Raw genomic sequence first — 17,918 nt, forward strand, 5'->3', positions numbered from 1 at the left:
TGCCTCGCGCAACGCATGAAAATAGGATGAATATAGCATTCAGTAATTTCCAAACACCATTTCATACCGATCATACTTCGTCTTTAGTACACGTCACTCACAACGTGGTCCCAATATTCTTTAAATATAAAATTGCTGCCCTCTTTTGTACTTTCAGGGCAGCGAGGTAACTTCGTAAGCGTTTTATCTCACGCCTCAAAACAGCCCGAGATTAGGATTTATGGATTTTTATTTACGTCCTTCTTAAACCGCGCACTTCAAAAATTTGGCTGCGTATCATTCTACCATTTTCCACGCTTCCCCAAAATATCATGTCCCAAGGAGCGGCGTCACAGGACATTGCGCTGTCATTCCGCTCGCGGGGAAAAGCAGTGTAAGATCTTAAGAGGAAGTTTTAGCTTAGAGCTAACTCCGATGCCAGGTGCTTAAGTACTTGTCAAAGGTTCAGTTTAAATTATTGTGATATCATTTTTCATTGCTGAATTACAAAGGTGTAAACCTTTTGAGCTTAGCAACAATATTTATAAAAAGAAGAGATGGCCCAACTAAGAAAGCAGCTTTTTACAGTCACTACGTTCTAACTTTTTCTTTTAAATGCCAGAAAATACATTAGATTCAGTGCACCGTTTGCCGAGAAAAACGATTTTTTCCTCCCCAAGAATTCAGATGGGATTCCCTGAGCTAAACATTTTTCCTATTCCTCATCTACACACTCATCATCAGCCCTTCATGGCCGCTTCACCGCTGGACCTCGATCGTGCTGGTGCAAAGAAAGAAGCGTCAGTTTCCGGTTAAAATACAAACCTGAGAATATAAACCACCTAACTTACTTCTACATTTAAAAAATGACGTGATAACAGGCATATAACATTTTGTGTACCTCTAGTATCATGACAGCGTCACTGCTAAAGCGGCAACGTCACCTGCTAAAATAAATGCTGTGTAATGCACCGAGCCTTGAGGCGCGCGCCAACAAAAGTGCGAATGTGTAATGCATAACGGGAATAATGTTTCAACAGTTTCTCGAGAACGTCCCGACGCTGCGACAGCATATCGACGCGAGTACGCCGACTAAGACCTGCAAGCATCAAAGTCCGAGTCATTAGAAGTAGCGCTGACGCGTCTTTGTACTTTCCTCGTACGTCCTTTTTTTTTCATCTCACTCCGTCACTCGTAGCCGCGTCTGCATGCCCATTACACAGCAGCGTTGTGCTTCCGAGAAGGAGTCCGAAAACCGTCCTTTCTTTTTTCTGTTCCTTGCTTTCATCAGTGTACGGCGCGTGGAGTTTCGTCTATCAATTTCTCACCTGTGTTCCCGGTAACATTCGCCCATGGCTCACCGACGTGAGCGCGCATATTGTTCGATCCCTGGGAAACGACGCCATCGGCGCGGGGCTGAATTGCCTGTCGCCGCGGGGACCCCGTCGTATACGATGGCTTCTCCTCAGTGCAGCCTGCTCGTTTTCGGGCACGCAGCGAGCACGAAAAGGCTGTCATTTCCTTCGGAGTGTCGCAAGTGCCTCAGCCGCGCCCATGTCGTGAGAGCAGGATATTCGGTGGCTGCAGCGCAGATCCTCGCGCCAGGAGAAACCTCGTGCAATCGTACGGAACGTCCTTGTCGTACGCTGCGCGGTTGTCAGTTGCACGTAGTTAAGTGGTTGTTGTGGAGGGGGGCACGGAGGGGGCAAGTCTAAGCTCAACAGCCTTTGAAGATAAAACTGCTTCCTAAACTTAGGAGAGCAATCGAGAGAACCACCCCTTGCGGTTTGAAACTTATGCCCCTTAAATGCACCCTTGTGTACGTGCTTCGCCATAAACGCAAACGACGTTTTCTTTTTTTTTTGCCATTGTGTCTATACTCTCGCGATGCCTTGTACGTTGTCTTCTAGGATAGCTGGGCATCGTATCTAGTTTATAACGCGTGCGACTATTTTCTGAGCTTGCTAGTGTCTTACGCATTCCCGCGGCAGTGCCAGTGGGGTTCAGTGCAAGAGGAAACATTACTCAACCAGGACTCCATGACGTTGCTCCGCTCATACGAAAGCACATTGATCGTCTTAAGTGGAAACTGCAGCTCGGAACCAGCTCCGATTTCGCTATTGAAGTGCATGTGAAGCACAGAAACAATTTTTCAAGAAAACCACTGAAACGATTCCAATGAAATATCTTACATTTGACATAGACACTTATATGCTAATAACTGTAGAAGCAGAATTTCAATTTATTGCCTCTATTTTTGTATATATTTCCGAAAATTAGTAAGTTTAGGTAAGATAGAAGCACGAAGTTTACAAATCGGTAACTCTGCTCCAAAACCAGCTGTGCTCATCTGTCCCCATCTTACCTTGTGTCCGGTGTTGTCACATTGTATTGTAGTGAAGAGCAATGCTCGGCGCGGCGCCAATATCACCAATTCTCCGGAGAGGCACAAGCACAAGCTTGACATTGCCTGGGCTGATCTGATTCAAGCGGTGCCAACACCGCCTGCTGCTTTCGTGTTGTGTCCTCGGCTAGCATTAAGTTTTGGTGGAGGTGCCCAAGTTACGGCCAATAATATGGCTAGATATTTTTTCTCCATAACGGATTAATTCTACTGCGCCTTGGTGAGGGTGCGGCTTGCGTATACAACGACGTACTCATCAAATCCAAATTTGTGCTGTGCGAGTACAGCGCCGAGTCCGACACAACTGACGTAATTGTGTGCTTTGCTCGGAGCTGTAGGGTCGAAGTGACGCAGTATAAGCGGCGAGGTTATCAGTCGACGCAGCTCGTGGAAGGCATCGTGACAGGCGAGCGACCAGGCGTAGTTGTGGAGGTCGCTCCGTAGAAGCTGATTCAAGGAAGCAATGGACGCAAAATTCTGAATGAAGCGGCTAAAGTAAGAACAGAGGCCAAGCAAGCCGTGAAGTTCTTTTATGGAGGATGGCTTGGAGAAATCAGCAACTACATGGAGATTGGCGGCCTCTGAAGGGATACTGCCTTTAGGTAATACATGGCCAAGGATGGTGAGCTGACTTGCGCCAAATTGGCATATATTCAGGTTGAGCTGTAGGCCGGTGCCACTTATGCAGTGTAACTCTTCCTCTAGCCTACCGAGATGGGTGGGAAAATGGCGCGAAACAATAACTACATCATCTAAGTAGCAGATACACGTTTTCTAGTTAAGACTACGCAAAAGTATCAATGCTCCCAAAAACAAATATCACATTTCTGTAAACTGCAGTTGTTAAACCATCTAAGCGAACAAAATTGATTGACAAATTCACAACTTGCGTAAACTCGTCACAGTGGTTAAGAAGGTTTTGAAAAAGTCCTACTTGCAAACTAGTGTTATAGTTCTGCCAACTGCATCACTCATCAATCTTTTAAACTTTAAACGTACAAAAGGTTTCGCCTTCAAAATTGACAAATCATTTTTCATTGCTGAGTTAGTTGGGAAGTTGGTTGTTTTCTTTTTTAAAATATTGCACTTGCAAGAAATTTTGCTCTTAGATGTCAACCCCGTAAATAAAAGAACATGCTTTTGCAGTATATAGACAAACATTTTCTTTAAAATGCAACAAACTTGATCAAATACGGCGCAGTGCTTACGAACACGAATGTTTTTTCGCACTTGTCTGTTCAGATTGGTGCTCCCGAGCTGACACTTTACGTCAATTGAGCTTTTGCACTATGTTCTAAAACAATTGCTATTTCCTTTTGAACCCACATAAATATAGGTTAATGGGGGCCGTCGAATGTGGATACCTCTGTCACGACATTGGTGCATCCAGGGCGAGGGGGGGGGGGGGTTCTATCACGCTCTTTTAAAAGTTTATCGCTCCCCCTCGCTTTATTTCACACATTTTCTCTCAGAATAAGGTGTCCGTCAGACGATCATTACGCGAAGAGCCAGAAGGCCTCAGTGATTTAGCGATGAACTGAAGAACTCGAATACCAAGACTCTCTAGTGGAGAGTTTGTTTTGACTCGCCTGTAGAGTTAGTCTGTGAAATTGCCGCGCAGACGCTTAAGCCATTTCCTTCGCTCACTCTTCGCTCGCCAGTGTAGGGTAGCCAATGGGACCAGGCACGTACCCAGGGAGGGGCCCGGGGGGGCCCGGGCCCCCCCCCCCGAAATCAAATGGCATACCCCCCCCCCCTCCCCACCCACGCCACCACTCCTCACACATTCCTAAAGCGCCGCCAGATCAATGTTGAGACTTGGCAGCTATTAATCAGTCAGCATTCTGCTGCCTTTTTCACTCCTTTTAGATGGCGGTAGTTATCGGCATCTCTTGTAATGTGAAGGACAGTTTTCTCATAGATTCCGCACCCGTGCGATTAACTCGAGATGCGTTCAGTTGTCACCATCTATTCAACCGTCACGCGCATAGCTGTTGCTTTTGTTAGTTCAACCTTATTTGTTTAGGCTGATCCTGGGACCAGGAAAGGGATGCGGCTGTTACTGAGCTGGTCTGTACTCTCGTGGAACGAGTTGCGGCCGGAGAAAACGCCAATTGCGTTTAACTTTTCCCTTTGCTTCATTATTTCCTTGAGTTATGGCTCGCCGCGAGGCTGTCAGATGCCCGCAACCATATACACGTGATATGGGTTAGATAAGGTGGGAAATAAAATAATGTGAAAGTGCGTCCATCATGATACCCTGCAATAACCCTTAAAACCATAAGCAAGATGACTGTCGCCCGTCACCTCGTCTGTTTTTCCCTAATTGTATAACACTTTTACTGCAAAATTGGCAACTGGAAACAAAAATCGCAAGGAGTTGAGAAATGAAGCGATCTACTAAGGGTGAGAGCCAAGGCAACAACCAAACTGCAAGGAAAAGCGAATAATAAAAAAGTTAACCGTTGTTTAGGAGAATATTTATGGATCAACATCTTTTTATTTAAAAAGGAAGTAGAGAAAACGCTGCCGGAAGTGGAGAACAATTACTTGCTTTGAATGACGCTTCTACAGTTTTCGGTCGAACCGCCTCACGTAGCCACTTCCCTGCTGTGCTTATGTGGGTGTTTTTTTGTAACCTTTCGCGGTGAGCACAGTACATCTAGAATCGCAGAGTGCTGCGCTCTACGCGGTTGTGTGGGACTGGCGGCCGCACAGCGTTACGCAATTCGCGGAGCTGTCAAAACTGATCAACAAGGCGAAAATAACTGATATTCGAAAGTATACCATGAGAAAGACTGAAGAAGCCGTAAAAAATGAACGCAGCCTGAAATCAGTAAAAAAGAAACCTGGCTTGGGACAAACCATGGTGTATACACTAAAAGATAATATCATTAGCAATCTCGAAGATATAGTAAAAGCAGCGGAAAAATTCTAAGCTGACCTGTATACAGTACTAAGAGAAGTCACGATACCTCACTTAGAAAGAGTAATGAACAGGATACAGAAACTCTCCTATAACTAGCGATGAGGTCAGAAGGGTCCTGCAAGAAATGAAACGATGAAGAGCGGGAGGAGAAGGTGGAATAACAGTCGACAGTCGATTTAATCAAAGATGGAGGAGACATAATGCTTGGAAAACTGGCGACTCTTTATACGAAGTGTCTATCGACTGCAAGGGTCCCAGAAAACTGGAAGAATGCAGGCATTATACTGATCCAAAAAAGGAGACGTTAAAGAATTGAAAAATCATAGGACCATTAGCTTGCTCCCAGTATTATAAAAAATATTTACCAAAATAAACTCCAATAGAATAAGGGCTGTATTTGTCAACCAAGCGAACAGGCTGGCTTCAGGAAGAGATACATTACAATGGGTCACATCCATATCATCACTCAGGTTATCGCGAAATCCGCAGAGTACGCTTTTTTAGCGTACTCTAATAAGCCTTTTAACGTGGCTTATATAGATTACGAAAAGGCATTTGATTCAGTAGAGATACCAGCAGTCATAGAGGCACTACGTAATCAAGGAGTACAGAACGCTCACGTAAAAAGCTTGGAAAATATTGCTACATGCGTGTGGTATTTCTTTGTTTTAACGAGGCGCGTGGGCGCCATCACTCCAGAAAAGAGGAGGAAGAGCGAACTGGGCTCGCGCTGTGAATCTAACCGGTCAGCGCGCTGCAACCGTTGTTGTAAATATAATCTGTAAATAGTTTCTCGTCCTATTGACTTTTCCTTCGCGTAAGAATATCTACAGAGGTTCTACAGCTACCTTAATTCTACATAAGAAAAGCAGGGACATCGTAATCTATATAAGCCACGTAAAGAGGCTTATTGTACTCAGCGGATTTCGCGATAACCTGAGTGATGATATGGATGTGACCCATTGTAATGTATCTCTTCCTGAAGCCAGCCTGTTCCCTTGGTTGACAAATCCAGCCCTTATTCTATTGGAGTTAACTTTGGTAAATATTTTTTATAATACTGGGAGCAAGCTAATGGTCCTATAATTTTTCAATTCTTTAACGTCTCCTTTTTTTGGATTAGTATAATGCCTGCATTCTTCCAGTTTTCTGGGACCCTTGCAGTCGATAGACACTTCGTATAAAGAGTCGCCAGTTTTCCAAGCATTATGTCTCCTCCATCTTTGATTAAATCGACTGTTATTCCACCTTCTCCTCCCGCTCTTCATCGTTTCATTTCTTGCAGGACCCTTCTGACCTCTAGATACCTATAGAGAAAGGGTTCATACAGGGAGACACAAGTTCTCCAAAGCTGTTCACTGCGTGCTTAGAAGAATTCAAGCTGTTAAACTGGAAAGGCTTAAGAGTAAAGATCGACGGCAACTATCTCAGCAACTTTTGGTTTGCCGATGACATTCTTCTATTCAACAACAGTGCAGACGAGTAACAACAAATGATTGGAGACCTTAACTGAGAGAGTGTCACAGTGGGGTTGAATATTAATATGCAGAAGGTGAAGATAATGATAAATAGTTGGGCAAAGGAACAAGACATCAGGATGGCCAGTCGGCCACTAGAGACTGTGAAGGAGTTCGTTTACCTAGGTCAATTAACCACAGGGAACCCTGATCATGAGAAGGAAATTCACAGAAGAATAAAAATAGGTACGATCGCATACGGCAGACATTGCCAGCTCCTGACTGGAAGCTTACCATTATTATTGAAAAGTAAGGTGTGCACTCAGTGCATTTTGCCAGTGCTGACATATGGGGCAGAGACTTGAGATCAAGTTAAGAACCGCGCAAAGAGCGATCGAACGAAGATTGCTAGGCATAACGTTAAGAGAGAGAAAGAGAGCGGTTTGGATAAGAGAGCGAACGGGTATAGACGATATTCTAATTGACATCAAGAGGAAAAAATGTAGCTGGGCAGGTCATGTAATGCGCCGTTTAGATAACCGTTGGACCATTATGGTTACAGAATAGGTACCAAGAGAAGGGAAGCGCAGTAGAAGACGGCAGAAAACTATAGATGGTGCGATGAAATTAGGAAATTCGCGGGTGCTAGTTGGAATCGGTAGGCGGCAGGACAGGGGTACTTGGAGATCGCAGGGAGAGGCCTTCGTCCTGCAGTCGAAATAAAATATGATGATGATGATGATGATGATGATGATGATGATGATGATGATGATGATGATGATGATGGAGGTGGTGGCCCCCCCCCCCGAAAAAAAATCCTGGGTACGTGCCTGAATGGGACACTGGGCTGGTTAACATCCCTGCCTTCCTTATACCCTCTCTCTCTCTCTCTCTCTCTCTCTCTCTCTCTCTCTCTCTCTCTCTCTCGTACGCTGCGACAGTATTCATTCCTGTTTTAACAGGGCTCAACGTGACGTGGTATCACCTACGAGCGACCACCGGATGGTGGTTCATTTACACACACACAAAACAATGAAAACGCTAACAGAAGTGGTGTTCCCACTGGTGTATGCGCAGCTGCGACTTGTGTGCCGAACACTTAATTGGCAGGCCTGCCAGCGAGAAGTGACTGGCGTGAGCGTTCTCAAGAGAGAAAGACAGCGTAACCTAGGCTAACCTAACCTTTATTGCTTTACCGAGGGTGGCGATGTGGACTTTTTGTTTGATCATCATGGATTGCCATGTAGTGTGATGCAGTGATACTTGTTGCTGGGCTTGTCAGTTCCTGATGTACTACGAACCATAGGAACTATGGCCACATTAGCACAAAAAAACTAAATAAGGAAAGTATGGGAGAAGGTGAGTGCTAACTCTCGACAGTTTATTGTGCTTACAGGTACATCGAACTTAAACCGAAAGATCCTTCATACCGCTAATAAGAAAAGCGCATTACGGCACCCGCAACATTCTCTCAGTAAAGCCCCTCTCAGAGGGAAACAGCGTAACGACGTGTAACTGATATTAGACGTCCAAAGTTTCCTCATTTGGTTGGATTCTAATAACTCACCTACAGCTGCATCTTTACTTCTGCCTGTAATCCTTATCTGGTCTAGCCGTGGCTTACACTGAAGTGCTTGGCAGTGGGTTAACAACTGCGCCCCGTCTTCACTTTGTAAGGTCAGCTGGTGTTCCCGCGCAAGCTTACTTACACAGCGCCCAGTTTCGCCGGTGTAGGTCTTGCCGCAGGATAATGGTATTCTGTGCACCACTCCAGTAGCACATTTACATGTGGCCAGGAGTGTTTCTTGAAGCAATCACGCTGCTTACTACAATCAGACAGCATGCGCCCCAAATACAATTATACAGTAACCGAGCCGAAAACAGGCGATCAAGTTGTCGTGTAAAACTTTCCTGCAAGGCATGAGGGCACGGCCTTACAAGAGCAGATTCGAGGCAGTGACAGGGTATAGCTATATTGACTGCCTTGGGATGTGTTGACTCGTATGGCGTCAGTTCCTTCCTTGCCCGTGGCAAGTATGCGCAGCCAGTAGGACCCTGCTGAAAAGGTATGTTGACGTCTAAAAACAGTAAAGAATTTCCAGGCGGCAGTTCATGTGTAAACAGCAATCCATTCCCATTGCAGCAAAAGGCCGTATGAACATCTTCAATTGGCTGGTACGTATCCAGAGGTTGTTGCTTTAAATGAAATAAAAAAATCAGCGACATATCTAAAAATGCGCAACATACACCCCCCCCTCCCCCCAATGAAATGCTGATGCAAAGTACGATCAAAAGTGGACAAAAATATCTCACAGAGAAGACGGAAAACAGGGTGAAGGCGGGAGAAGGAAATTGAAGACGATGAGAAAACAAGAACATGGTGAGAGCAGAAGTATTGTTGCACCTAGTTCTCCTTTTGCTCATCACAAAGCACAGGTGCGACAAAGATGCCAATAAAAATGCCTTGTCTTTGTACATAAAATTCATCTATAAAAATGATTAAGGCGACTCTTAGATAAAGCTGAAGTAAGGATAAAAGAGCGCCAACAGTCACGCTTGCTGCAGTGTGGAAAGCAATGGCACCATTCGCGTCAGTGCAGTCCTTGACTCTGGCAAACAGTTTATGGTGCCGAACCGAGTAATATAAACCCACGACAACTACATAAAAGTAAATAGTCGAAGGGTTTGTCGGGAAAAATTGCGTGTCATTCTTTGAGTTTTCCGTTGCAAATGGGTCATCAATGCGAAGTGAATTAAGGTGCTTGAACAAAAACTGACTAATCACGTTCTGCCAAGCACCTCGTTAACTCAATTACCTTAAAAGGAACCTCAGGTTTGTGTGTTTTCGCTCTGAAGAACTCAGCCAAGGGATTGCCCTAACAAATACCAAGAGCCCGTGCAAGTTTCCTCAATTCCAAGTATTTACACGAAGCAACCGCCTTGCTTCTCACCCTTGTTTCAGTGCTATTCATGTTTACGAAGTTCTTGGCCACAGCCTCTTCTCCCTTTGTAATGTACATATCTGCTGGTCTCACGTAAAGCCCCCGCTCTTGTCAGGTTGGAGAAGGCAGAAGTTGGTGCGTATGAAAAAGGTTCTGCGTAACTTTTCAAGGATAGGCACTAAAATTCGATGCCGATTATGATGATCCGAAAGTCATTAGCGCACTTCTCATCACCACCATCAGTACTTCACTTGCATCATCAACGATCCTTGCAGCGCCATCCGCACCAGTTTGTGTCGCCGCTGCGCTGTCGTTTCTACTCATGAGATCAAGCTTCATAACATTGATATTGACACCGGGCTGCGTGGAGATGAGAACGTGGCAGAATGCTTACGCATACTCGGGCAACTCTCAGAGGAGCTTCAGCGTATTTTTTTTTCGGTTATAGACTCAATGATCCTTCAACGGGTGCTACCTGGTACTACATCATGCGGTTTACCGCGCAATTGTTGTACCCTCTATTTCTTGGTATTGTTGTTTCTTCGGCAACCAGAGCAGTAAACCAAATTAGCATGATAGACGTCTTTGAGGCTACTGTTCGGCTGTAGCTAATAAGGCGCCAAAGCCTCATAGATTTCGTCGTCTGCGGTGCTCTGAAAATAACATCACTGGATGCTTGGTGGAGCGTCAAAACTAACGATATTCATTGAAGACGTCTGGTGTCTGCGATATTATAGACCAGAATTTTCAGCGCGTCTAAGGTCTGTGCCCATCTCTTGCCATGGCAGAAAAAAAGAAAGAATCACCACCATGACGCGTAGCCTGTTCTTATCGTACTCTTGCTACCAGTGCTCGCTCACCATAAGTTTGCCGTCAGCTACGCCATCATCAAAGAGGCATCTCAGCGCGGGCTGCGCGGACAGCTGTACAGCACAGACATGTGGTCGAGCTCATCTACGCTCCATCCAAATGGGTCTTCCAAAGCTACAAACTCTGGTATGAACGCGGCAGTGTTTTCTGTACTGACAAAATGAAACCACAGAGATTCAAAAAATTTTGCTACTCAAGGTGGTTTGTCTCATTGTGGTACAGCTTATAAGTCTTCCAAAAGTAGCTAAAGACTTTAATATCGCTGCCAAGGTACGCGACTATATGGATGGATGGATGGATATCCCGTGTTCCCGTGTTGTGTCGGGAGTTTCGCAAGGAAGTCTCCTAGGTCCTGTTTTATTTCTGATCTTTGTAAATGACTTGCCCAGTAATATTAGTGTCCCTGTCAGACTGTTTGCTGATGATTGTGTGATGTATAATAAAATTCGAGATAGTAATGATCAGGCCAATTTACAGTCTAGTCTGCAAATAATAAAAGAATGGTGTGACGACTGGCAGATGGAACTAAACGCAGCTAAATCTGTTGTTATGTCCATAACGAGAAAGAAAAAAATTTGCATTACCCTTACAATATAAATAGTATAACTATTAGCAGAGTCGATAAACATAAGTATCTAGGAATAACGTTCTCTTCTGACCTCAGATGGAATCAACACACTGATGCTGTATGTGGTAAGGCCAGCAAAACGCTCTGGAGCCTAAGACGGAATATAAGTGCGTCGACACCTGAGGTCAAAATTTTAGCTTATAAATCCCTAATACGTCCTATCTTGGAGTATGCTAAAACAGTATGGGATCCCTACACTAAATCCAACCAACAAAATATTGATAGAATCCAGAGGTTAGCATCAAGGTTCATATTTAACATGTATCGCTACTGCCAATCCCCCACTGAACTTTGTAAGCTTGCCGACTTACCTCCGCTAGATTAGCGTACCAGGTGTGAGCGACTAAAACTAATTTACCTCATCATTAATGGTCACTTGCTTGCCGACAAACACAACTTCTTCAAACTATCGACAAATGAAATATCCAGACATCGTCATAGCCAGTACATCACACCCCCTCAAGTCAGAAATGACTGTTTTAAGTACAGCTTTGTCCCGAGAGGTATTACAGAATGGAATGCGCTCCCCGACTTTGTCATGTCGGCCTCATGCGTTGAGGAATTCTTTTTGTCGCTAACTAATATGTATATCATAACCTTGCCAAAGGTGTATCTGTTCATTTTGCTTCTTATTTTGGGGGGGAAGTTGTAAGGTGCATAGAATCTAAACTGATTCGCGTCCCTGCTGAAATGTCTGCAGTTGTTCATTTACTTGCTTTTTGTTGTCATACTGTATCCTTAATTGTATGTGTTTGTATTTTCCACTCCTGTAATGGCCCTTCATGGGCTGACAGTATTATTAAATAAAAATAATAAAAAAAATATAATTAGCACCCCTTTGGATCGGGGTGGCGGTTTGCGACACCAAGGTCTTGCTTTCATACTGCCTAATGCATTTTCTTTCTTTTGCACCTAGGTGCAAAAGAAAGAAAAAAAGAAACGCACTATGAATTCCCATAACCACATTTTCTGAGCCCCTATTGTGAAGTTTGTTTTTGTACGTTTCTGTTTTTTGTGGTTTCCCTACTTTTCTTCCACCAATCTTGTAATCGCCTCTTACTAATATCTACTGCAGACATGCTTGCTTTCCCCCTGCTCTCGCTTGAAGGAGTCCAGATTGATGGGAACTTTAGCGCGCTCCCTGGTTTTGGCCAGGAGCTGCTGGTTGACGACACTCGCCTCGCGCACATAGTTCCCCGATCTCAAACGGCGCCACGTTTGCGACTGGACGTGCACTTCGATATGACGGTAACTGCTTCCGCAGTTTCACGGTTCATCTTCGTTTGTTTGCACAAAGAGAAATGGAAACGAGTGAACTGCTTTAAAAGAGACGCCAAACTCCCGCATTGGCTGTTGAATGCCATGCAGCCGAAAAATATACCGTGGCTCCTAGGGCTCGTGCAACTAAATCTTTTGTTCTTCGCACGAGCCACTACGTGCTTCCGGCAATTCTCGCTACTCATCGAATAATCCAATGCATTTACTGCGAGGAAGTATAAGCTGCCCTTCAGTACCTAAAGTACACTAAGTCACTATAAGTGCGCTGTAAAGAACCGCTCCATCGCTGCAATTCTCCATATAGAAAGAAGAGGAGAGAAATTCTGAGAAAAGGCGAATATACGTTCTGCTACCTTGCATTGAGAAATTAGCAATGAGACAGATAGAATAAACAATTATAAGAGTGGAGAATGGGGGAATGCAGAAACTCGCACGCACGCACAAGAAAAAAAAACGATGTGGAAGTTTAGGGTCGGGAAACTAGGTCACTGGAACTTAGGTTCACTAGATTGAAGGTATAAAGATCGTTGTGTATCGCGAGCAATGCGTGGAATAGTCCGTAGTAAGGCTTATGATAGCATCTAATGGATGCTACCGAAGACCAGTATCAAACACCTCAACGCTCTTATTGGCTTGGCTTTCGACTTAACCCATTCGTGTATACTTTGTACACCATTGTCTACACCAAGATGGTGAATCAACAGCAAAAGCATTGATGAAAGGAATGATATTTAAAATATGTTGCACACATCTTGCAAAACTTCAGAGTGGGATTGTGCATTGAATTTTAATAACTTGAGCAATCAGTTTTAGTAAGAAGGGAAGGTACACGGTTGCACGTTCTTTCTCGGTGTTTCTGTGTCGCTGTATGCCGTCGGTTCACTTATTTCATTGCGTTTCTCTATCTTTTGCACTCGATATGCCTTTCCAGTGGCTCGATAAGTGTTTTTAAGCCTGCTACACATGAAATAGTTGGTGTTCTCCTATTTAAAAGTCCTGTAGGTAGTTTTGCATGGAATCCATGTTCTGTAAACTTGCTAAAGCTCACTAAAGATTTAAAAAATCTGAATCTTATGTGCAGCTGCACGCCTTTTAATGTTCTGAAAATGTGAGAAATGCGTCGAAACTAACTTTTCAATGAACGCAATTATTTGGTGCTTGAAAGGATTAACAAAACAGAATTTCCTTGAGGCGATTGAAATTTAAGCTTGTGTAAATTATGGGATATGACGCTGGCGTAAGAAGAACAAGAACGCTTTTTTCTGAATGGTTGTTCCAGAGAACAGATGCTGTAACAGCATATTCATTAATAGAAAGTGTATGCGGAACTCGTTGTTTAATATACTATAACGATACATACATTGAACGAGAGAAACTTACTGAAGAAATCGAAGTTTGAACGCTTTGCTGGCAGTATCCGTCTCATATACACATTTACAGCATTAGGAACATGTAGTATATGACTGATATACCATATTAACTTTAATGTATATGCTGACTAATTATAAAAAGGAATATAATAAGGAAAGCAACCCACAATCTTTTTATCATAATGAATTGACAGGCATTGTTTTTCCACAAAAATAACAGTTAAGCTCAATGCAATTTGGCGATGCAAGGTCACTAGACCACTTGAACTCTGTGGATGCGATATCTAAAACGCATTTTCACGAATCACACCATTTAGGCACAAAACAAACATTAATTTCAGACATCCTTCATAGAGCAAGGCTCACGCGCAGGCGTGTTCGAAGCGAATGAACACCCGCGGCAGAGGACATAGCCAAGGGGATTCGTGCAACATTCGGGTAAAGTAAAGTGTTCCCTATCAGTGAATCTTCCACCTTGCGGGATTTCGCAGAACTTACTTGCCATGTTAGGTGATTCTGTGCTTTGATTCGTAGATTAACTCGGCGTTACTGTGCGGTCTGCCAGCCCCTGATTAGCTCAGATGAAAGACAAAAGAACTTGGAAAAGCGTTCGCACCGGGATCGAGACTCGGACATGGACGGATTTTTTTTTTCAACTGCAAATCTTCCTTTATACGAAACCCACATGCATTTTCTCTGTAGCTCAGGGATAGACTAGTGGATGACAAATTATCATTCCATAGCAAGTCATGTTCCCGGCTTGATATCGCCAACGAGTGGGCGCTACTGAAACTTGTCACCGTAGATACGTGAGAATTACACTCGCTTCCCGCAAACATGTGCCGACGAAACTAATTTTCGTCGGCACTGCTTTCTTGTTTCACAGCCACAACTTGCACTATATCGTTTGTAGGTGTTGCTTTGCAGCAAAATATTTGGTTTCCAGATCAGGCACGTACCCAGGATTTTTTTTCGGGGGGGGCCCACCACCTCCATCATCATCATAATCATCATCATCATCATCATCATCATCATCATCATCATCCTATTTTATTTCGACTGCAGGACGAAGGCCTCTCCCTGCGATCTCCAAGTACCCCTGTCCTGCCTCCAACCGATTCCAACTAGCCCCCGCGAATTTCCTAATTTCATCGCACCATCTATAGTTTTCTGCCGTCTTCTACTGCGCTTCCCTTCTCTTGGTACCTATTCTGTAACCCTAATGGTCCAACGGTTATCTAAACGGCGCATTACATGACCTGCCCAGCTACATTTTTTCCTCTTGATGTCAATTAGAATATCGTCTATACCCGTTCGCTCTCTTATCCAAACCGCTCTCTTTCTCTCTCTTAACGTTATGCCTAGCAATCTTCGTTCGATCGCTCTTTGCGCGGTTCTTAACTTGATCTCAAGTCTCTGCCCCATATGTCAGCACTGGCAAAATGCACTGAGTGCACACCTTACTTTTCAATAATAATGGTAAGCTTCCAGTCAGGAGCTGGCAATGTCTGCCGTATGCGATCGTACCTATTTTTATTCTTCTGTGAATTTCCTTCTCATGATCAGGGTTCCCTGTGGTTAATTGACCTAGGTAAACGAACTCCTTCACAGTCTCTAGTGGCCGACTGGCCATCCTGATGTCTTGTTCCTTTGCCCAACTATTTATCATTATCTTCACCTTCTGCATATTAATATTCAACCCCACTGTGACACTCTCTCAGTTAAGGTCTCCAATCATTTGTTGTTACTCGTCTGCACTGTTGTTGAATAGAAGAATGTCATCGGCAAACCAAAAGTTGCTGAGATAGTTGCCGTCGATCTTTACTCTTAAGCCTTTCCAGTTTAACAGCTTGAATTCTTCTAAGCACGCAGTGAACAGCTTTGGAGAACTTGTGTCTCCCTGTATGAACCCTTTCTCTATAGGTATCTAGAGGTCAGAAGGGTCCTGCAAGAAATGAAACGATGAAGAGCGGGAGGAGAAGGTGGAATAACAGTCGATTTAATCAAAGATGGAGGAGACATAATGCTTGGAAAACTGGCGACTCTTTATACGAAGTGTTTATCGACTGCAAGGGTCCCAGAAAACTGGAAGAATGCAGGCATTATACTAATCCAAAAAAAGGAGACGTTAAAGAATTGAAAAATTATAGGACCATTAGCTTGCTCCCAGTATTATAAAAAATATTTACCAAAATAAACTCCAATAGAATAAGGGCTGGATTTGTCAACCAAGGGAACAGGCTGGCTTCAGGAATAGATACATTACAATGGGTCACATCCATATCATCACTCAGGTTATCGCGAAATCCGCAGAGTACAATAAGCCTCTTTACGTGGCTTATATAGATTACGATGTCCCTGCTTTTCTTATGTAGAATTAAGGTAGCTGTAGAACCTCTGTAGATATTCTTACGCGAAGGAAAAGTCAATAGGACGAGAAACTATTTACAGATTATATTTACAACAACGGTTGCAGCGCGCTGACCGGTTAGATTCACAGCGCGAGCCCAGTTCGCTCTTCCTCCTCTTTTCTGGAGTGATGGCGCCCACGCGCCTCGTTAAAACAAAGAAATACCACACGCATGTAGCAATATTTTCCAAGCTTTTTACGTGAGCGTTCTGTACTCCTTGATTACGTAGTGCCTCTATGACTGCTGGTATCTCTACTGAATCAAATGCCTTTTCGTAATCTATATAAGCCACGTAAAAAGGCTTATTGTACTCTGCGGATTTCGCGATAACCTGAGTGATGATATGGATGTGACCCATTGTAATGTATCTCTTCCTGAAGCCAGCCTGTTCCCTTGGTTGACAAATCCAGCCCTTATTCTATTGGAGTTTATTTTGGTAAATATTTTTTATAGTACTGGGAGCAAGCTAATGGTCCTATAATTTTTCAATTCTTTAACGTCTCCTTTTTTGGATCAGTATAATGCCTGCATTCTTCCAGTTTTCTGGGACCCTTGCAGTCGATAGACACTTCGTATAAAGAGTCGCCAGTTTTCCAAGCATTATGTCTCCTCCATCTTTGATTAAATCGACTGTTATTCCACCTTCTCCTCCCACTCTTCATCGTTTCATTTCTTGCAGGACCCTTCTGACCTCATCGCTAGTTATAGGAGAGTTTCTGTATCCTGTTCATTACTCTTTCTAAGTGAGGTATCGTGACTTCACTTAGTACTGTATACAGGTCAGCTTAGAATTTTTCCGCTGCTTTTACTATATCTTCGAGATTGCTAATGATATTATCTTTTAGTGTATACACCATGGTTTGTCCCAAGCCAGGTTTCTTTTTTACTGATTTCAGGCTGCGTTCATTTTTTACGGCTCCTTCAGTCTTTCTCATGTTATAGTTTCGAATATCAGTTATTTTCGCCTTGTTGATCAGTTTTGACAGCTCCGCGAATTGCGTAACGCTGTGCGGCCGCCAGTCCCACACAACCGCGTAGAGCGCAGCACTCTGCGATTCTAGATGTACTGCGCTCACCGCGAAAGGTTACAAAAAAACACCCACATAAGCACAGCAGGGAAGTGGCTACGTGAGGCGGTTCGACCGAAAACTGTAGAAGCGTCATTCAAAGCAAGTAATTGTTCTCCACTTCCGGCAGCGTTTTCTCTACTTCCTTTTTAAATAAAAAGATGTTGATCCATAAATATTCTCCTAAACAACGGTTAACTTTTTTATTATTCGCTTTTCCTTGCAGTTTGGTTGCTGCCTTGGCTCTCACCCTTAGTAGATCGCTTCATTTCTCAACTCCTTGCGATTTTTGTTTCCAGTTGCCAATTTTGCACTAAAAGTGTTATACAATTAGGGAAAAACAGACGAGGTGACGGGCGACAGTCATCTTGCCTATGGTTTTAAGGGTTATTGCAGGGTATCATGATGGACGCACTTTCACATTATTTTATTTCCCACCTTATCTAACCCATATCACGTGTATATGGTTGCGGGCATCCGACAGCCTCGCGGCGAGCCATAACTCAAGGAAATAATGAAGCAAAGGGAAAAGTTAAACGCAATTGGCGTTTTCTCCGGCCGCAACTCGTTCCACGAGAGTACA

This window comes from Dermacentor albipictus, chromosome 4, assembly GCF_038994185.2.
Source record: "Dermacentor albipictus isolate Rhodes 1998 colony chromosome 4, USDA_Dalb.pri_finalv2, whole genome shotgun sequence".
Taxonomy (NCBI): domain Eukaryota; kingdom Metazoa; phylum Arthropoda; class Arachnida; order Ixodida; family Ixodidae; genus Dermacentor; species Dermacentor albipictus.